This window comes from Gavialis gangeticus, unplaced genomic scaffold, assembly GCF_001723915.1.
Source record: "Gavialis gangeticus isolate Ggan-Ray unplaced genomic scaffold, GavGan_comp1, whole genome shotgun sequence".
Classification (NCBI taxonomy): Eukaryota; Metazoa; Chordata; order Crocodylia; family Gavialidae; genus Gavialis; species Gavialis gangeticus.
The window spans coordinates 5,726,242-5,732,325 of record NW_017729008.1 but is presented as its reverse complement, the minus strand read 5'-3'; the positions used below and the strand labels follow the sequence as shown (position 1 = coordinate 5,732,325).

General features: G+C 43.1%; 1 long non-coding RNA gene across 1 annotated transcript in view; it reads left to right on the top strand.

The window, feature by feature from the left end:
• LOC109292101 overlaps positions 1-3,765 on the top strand; it is a 99,038-nt gene extending 95,273 nt beyond the window's left edge. Inside the window, exon 3 of the long non-coding RNA XR_002096039.1 lies at positions 1,272-3,765. This is a non-coding gene — a long non-coding RNA (uncharacterized LOC109292101). The remainder of the gene's footprint in view (positions 1-1,271) is intronic.
• The last annotated feature ends 2,319 nt before the right edge of the window (positions 3,766-6,084 follow it).

Here is a 6,084-nt window from a genome sequence, read left to right as displayed (position 1 = left end):
CATGGCTTCCCCCCTCCCACCCCAGCCTCTGGCATTTAAAAAAGCCTCTTTTCACCCCAGGAGCAGAGGCTGTGGGGGCTCCAGAGCCTCCTGGCAGAGCTTCCCCATGCAGTGCAGGGCAATGGGGGCAGCAGAGCCCAGGCTTCGTCTGCTGGGGCTGTCACCCAGCCCTGCACTGTGCAGGCAGCACCCCAGTGAGACAGATGGCAGCTGGAACTGCTGGTAAGTGCCGGGATTTTTTTTGTTTATTTGTTTCATAGTTTCATAGTTGGTAGGGTCAGAAGGGACCTGAGCAGATCATCAAGTCTGACCCCCTGCTACAGGCAGGAAAGAATGCTGGGGTCAGATGACCCCAGCAAGGTGTCTATCTAGCCTATCTAGACAGATAGTCTTTCTACTTAGTTTGTTTTTCCTCCCAATGCTGGGACAGGGAGGCAGGGATCAGCAGGGCTCAGGGGGCTGGGGGGATCATCCTGGGTGGAAGGGATTGGGGGGCTGAGGGAGATGAGGCCAGGTGGGGAAGGGATTGGGAAGCTCAAGGGGCTGGACCCAGGCAGGGAAGGGATTGGGAGGGCTGGGGGAGATGGGGCTGGGCAGAGAAAGGGATTGGGGGAAAGGGGGCATTGGGGCTGGGCATGGAAGGTTTTGGGTGGCTGGGGCAGATAGGGCTAGGTGGGGAAGGGATTGGGGGAGCTCAGGGTGCAGGCAGGGGGTGGGGCCAGGCAGGGAAGGGATTAGGAGGCTGGGTGAGAGGGTGGGGCTGGTGGAGGTCCCCACCATGGACCCCTCCCCACTTCTCCAGCTCCTTGACCCCTTACTTAGCAGCAGTGGAGCCTGGGTCCAGCTCCCTGCTTCTGGCATGCTGCCTGCCTTCATGGGCAAGCAGTGTGCTTCAGCACCAGGGCGAGGGCAAACCATAGAGATGCTCTGGCAGCTAGAGTGTCTCTATGGAAGACCCAGCCTCTGGTTGCCTGCCTCGCTTCTTTTCAGTGCGGGTTTTTTTGTCCCCTGCATATCTAGGGGTCTAATTTTGCCCCCGTGCTGCAAACTTGCAGTGTGGGAAACATTTTCTCATTCCTGCATGTGCTTCTTGCAGCATCTCAAAGGGGTTTGAGATGCTGCACGATGCATGTGCGGTCTCATCTGGATGCACTCTGTGTAAGCTAAATGTAACATGCCATAATGTAGATGTGCCACAGCAGAGGGAATAGCCTTGATAACTGAATTTAAACTGCCAAAATGTGCTAACTGCATGTAACTACAACTCTTAGAGACCCTGAGGGATGGCAGACAAAAGACAGAGGAAGCAGGAGCAGAACACGGGAAGCAGCAGCAGAGCTCAGATGCAGCAGGAGAGGGGAAACATGGCAAGAGACTCCAGATGAGTGACAAAGCCAGGGGTGTTGGACAGGACATGGACGTGTGGACAGCAATTGAGTACTCTTAGGACTAGAGGCTGGTTTGGGACACCTCTGGAGTTGTGGGTGAGTACAGGGTTCATGGAGTGTCTGTATTTCAGAACTACTGTGTGTTATGAGTTACTTGTTCTTGAGTGAACATCACAATGTTACTGCTTATTATCTGTTATTCAGCTTCTAAGTGTATGTAATTTAATGTTAGTGTGTACCTTAGTGTTAACCTACTTGCGTTTATTTTTCCCTAGCTTGTTGGTTTGTGACCCTAACCCGAGCCATTTTCTGTATAAAATCGGGAACCTTGTTTTTGGCTTCCTGTGCCAGTTCCTGGGGTTGTGGGGTTTCTTGCATGTGCAAGCATTTACTGTGAATAAGTCATTTGGTGAGGGAGAGTCTGGTAGGATTGGGGTGAGTGGATTGGAAGGTCCAAGTGGGGCTGGCATATCTGCGAGGGAGGAGGGGATTGGTGGGTCTGTGGGAAAGGGATTTTCCAGTTCAGGGGGGTGTAGTCAGAGCTAAAAGTAGCCCAGTCAAGGTTGGGCAGATAAGAGCAGCAGAAACTGAGGGCTCTAGCAAGTGGCTGGGCTTTCCTAGCCCTGGGGCTGTGCTATGAATGCCTGTAGGCATTTCCATTGTAGCTTAGGTTAACCCAGGTTGTTCTAAAGTTAGTTCACTTCCTTAGGTGAACTTAGATCAAATCAAGTCAAGTCAGTCCTGAGGCCACTGTGACTGTTGGGGCACCTTAGATGCTATAACAACCATCCTCCAGATCCAGTATGCTATTTTCTGGGCTATTTAAGCCCTGTGAATGCCTGCATGTGTAGACATTTAAATCAACCTAGACTAGGTTGATCTAAATGTAATGCTTGTATGTACCTTTATAGCCTAACTAAATCTAGTTAGTCTATAAGGTGCAAATCTACCCTGCTTTCTGCTTGACTTCAGACAAAAACAGCAAACTACATCTCAATGTTTGTTTTCTGCCTTCTTTGCATATTTGTTTGCTACCCTAAGAGGACATTGAAGCTGATTGTCAAAGATGGAGAAAAGGGAATAGATTAAGAGCAATAAAACTGTATGGAGAAAAAGGAATTGAAACAAAAAAAACCCGTTTGCAATATACTGCTACTTAGGGAATAATGCAGATAGAATTAATCAGGCACAATAAAAAAGGGCTTCCTTTATTGGAGCTTTTAAAGGGTGCTTCAGGGTACTGGGTATGCAGTCTCCCATTGAAATCATGAAAAGTCTGATAGTGACTTGAAAAGGAGCATTATTGGGTCAAATAATTTTAGCTGTTTTTTTTTTATTTTAAACATTGAATTTCTATAAAACGGCCATTTTTGCAATGTGCAAAACTGTACAGAAATTGAGACTTGCATGTAAATCTTTTAAGTTCAGGACTGTAGCTAGAGTTTGATACTATTAGGAGGAGATAAGAAAATAGAATGGAGTATCTAGCCATTAGAGCATTCCATGTTTTCAAGTCAAGCCAACCGGAGAAGAATTCATGTTGTTTGATTAGGGCCAAGCAGACACAAAAGGAATTTTCTCAGGTAGGGGGAGAGGGTGGGAGAAGATGGGGAGGAGCAGAATTTTCCTTAAGTCACGAATTCATGAAGAAACGCATCAAATTTAGAAAATGATTTGATCTCATATTTTTCTTATTGATACATTGTATCTAATTGCCAAGCTGTGCTCTAAGCCTAGAATATGTGTGTGGACAGATTCTAAAACTATACTTTTATGTGGAGTCTTGCTGACTTCAGTGCAGCTACATACAAGTGCAAGGATCTGCCTTTGAAGACCTCTCTATATCAGGGGCTTAGGACAAGAGCACATGAGAAAAATTACCATAGTATTGTACAGATCTGATGACAGAGCTGTGCTGCTACCCAGCATGTCTGCAGGCGGTGGATAGTGGAATTACCTTCAGGGAAGGTTAGCTGGGAAATAAGTAGAGGTAACTCTGCTGAATAAGCAGTCACAGACTAACCACCAGCATTACCACCAGGATGTGGATCAGACATCAGATGGCAATGCTTTCCTCCTGAAAAGTGACATATATCCTCTGGCAGTGCTGTGACATGGTGAGTACAGGTGACCACTATAAGAAGCCTGTCCATCCCCCAGCCATGGGTCTACAAGTCCTCAATGGCAGAACAAATGGAAGAAGATGCTAGAATCTCAATGGCTGCAAAGGCAGATGAAGGCTGCAGCAGAACAAGATCTTCAGTTGTCTTGGCTTTCTTGCCATTGAATTACAGTCCCATTCTGTCAAGAACCATGTGGAAGCTGATGTGCAACTGCTTCTCCACCATTAAAGAAATCATGCACAGGTGTCTTTCATGAAAACAGCTTTACCACATTTTCCAACCAGCTAGTGATGATGGAAGCAGGATTGGTTGGCCTGGAAGCTCCTAGCCTGGAAACTCCTGGCATGAAGGCAACAATTACAAGAAGGTTATCTAGAACTTGGATGAATCAGGAGTGCTCTTCGGCAACTGTAATTGCAACTGAGGAGCTCTCTTCATGGGGAGGGAGCTAGAAAAGGTGCCTTAAACAAAGCTTTTTCCTGACTGGATAACTGTGGTCCCAATGGGACCACCTGTATTGTTATTGAAACCAACAAAGACACACAATCAGTTTCAGGGCCTGGCAGATTAGGACCCTCATGAACAATCCTAATAGCGAATGCCCAGATCACCACACTGCAATCATGACCCAGGAGCTCAGGTGACAACTTTGATACTGCTGCATTGAGCAAGACCTGGTGAGCAGGAGATGGGCAGCTCAGAGAACAAGGAGGCGGCTATACCCTCTTATGGAAGGATGAACGGAAGGAAAACACCAACTTCATGAAACTGGCTTTGCCATTAACAATGAGCTCAGAAACTGACTCAGTGAGTTGCCTGGAGGAATGAATGAGTGCCTTGTGACTTTTTGTCTCAAATTGGCAGGGTGAGGCAGGCTTATTCTGTTTGGCAGTTTCAACGCCAGAGTTGGAAGAGGCTTGAACCTCTGGACCAGAACCATCAGCAAGGAAGGAGTGGAAAAAATCAGCTCCAGTGGTTTTTTCCTCTTGACCAAATGTGTGGCATATGGACTTATCGCTCCATTTTGTCCCACTTCCATAAAATCAGCCCTACAAACAAATTAAGCTAAAGTGATGTGATTTCTACATGTGAAAAAATAATTTCATAATCCCTCTGTAACTATTTATGCCCATAACTAAATATTTGTAGGATTATGCCCTTGATTTATTACTAAATAATAACTAATATAAAACCTACAAAGAATATGCTATTGTTTTCAAATGACTAATTACATCATCAATGAAAACAAAATAGCAGATTAATAAAGGTACATGTATTCTAACAGCAACTGAAATAAAAACTAGTTTTCAACATGCAGGTTTTCTAATTTGCATTTAGATTATTGGATTAATTTCCTTGAATATTTTAAAGTATGTCTCTGCAAAAATAAAAGAATGGAGAAGTTTTTTAATATACGGGACTTTGTGACTTCCAAGATCATAATCATATTGTCTACCCCATATTTATTGACTGGTGCTTTAGCTTTAATTTAAAATATGTCAGTATGATCCTAATTTAATTTAAGCATTTGTGTAAATGTAAGCACATGAGTTGTGCCATTGATTTGAAGGGGATTAGTCATGTTTAAAGTTACACACGTAGTTATTTTCTGGATTGAGGCCCAAAGTAAGAAAATATAAGTGTATTTTACACAAGTATTGAGAAATTCTTAAACTGAAGAACAAAGTATTAATTTACAAAAGACACAGTTTAAGCTTAATATGTTTTAGAATACATCAGCCACAAATGATGACTTTGACTTGAGAAGTGGCGTGAAGTTAGCCTTAACAAGGTTCGGTTTGATTACATGGTTCAAACACACAGACATTTTATTTATAATTGTTGGTATATCTGTCAAGTGGGAGATTTTCAAAGGCACAAAATGCAACCAAGTCTCCTTCACTTTCAGTCGGTGTTGAGGGCCCAACACTCTTAGCTCTGTTGAAATTTCCAGAACAAGATTCTCTGCTGCTGTGGCTGTTAGAGACTCAGCAAAGGAATTCCAGCATACAAGCAGTGTGAGCTAAGACGGCTCTCTGTCCCTTCGATATCTTCTTGTTTTTGGACTGCTTCAGGGACTGGAGTGGTCAGTCTCCTAGGCCTCAGGCTTTGGTTGCTACCCTAGCCTGGGCACTTTCCCTTATCTCCAGACCATATCTTCATGGGATTGAGCTGTTACTTTTCTAAATGAGCTAATTTTATTTAATAAATGAGTTGTTTTGGATCAGATATAAATTATTTTAACTATGTACACCTATGTTATTTTTAATAAATAACTATATTTTATATAATATTTATATATTTAATTTATATATTTATATTATATAAATATATTATATATAAATATTATATATTTATATAATAAATATTTTTATATAAATAACTATGTTATTTTTAATAAAATGGAACTTTTAAATTCTGTTTCACATTGTAGGCAATGGGATAACCTCTTGAGATGAGCAGTTACATCTCATTTTCATTTGTATCCCAGGGTCATTTGTCTTAATGAGAAACATATCCGTGTCTCTGCTGTACAGACCTAAGGGGTTATGTCTTACATTTTTTCCCACAAG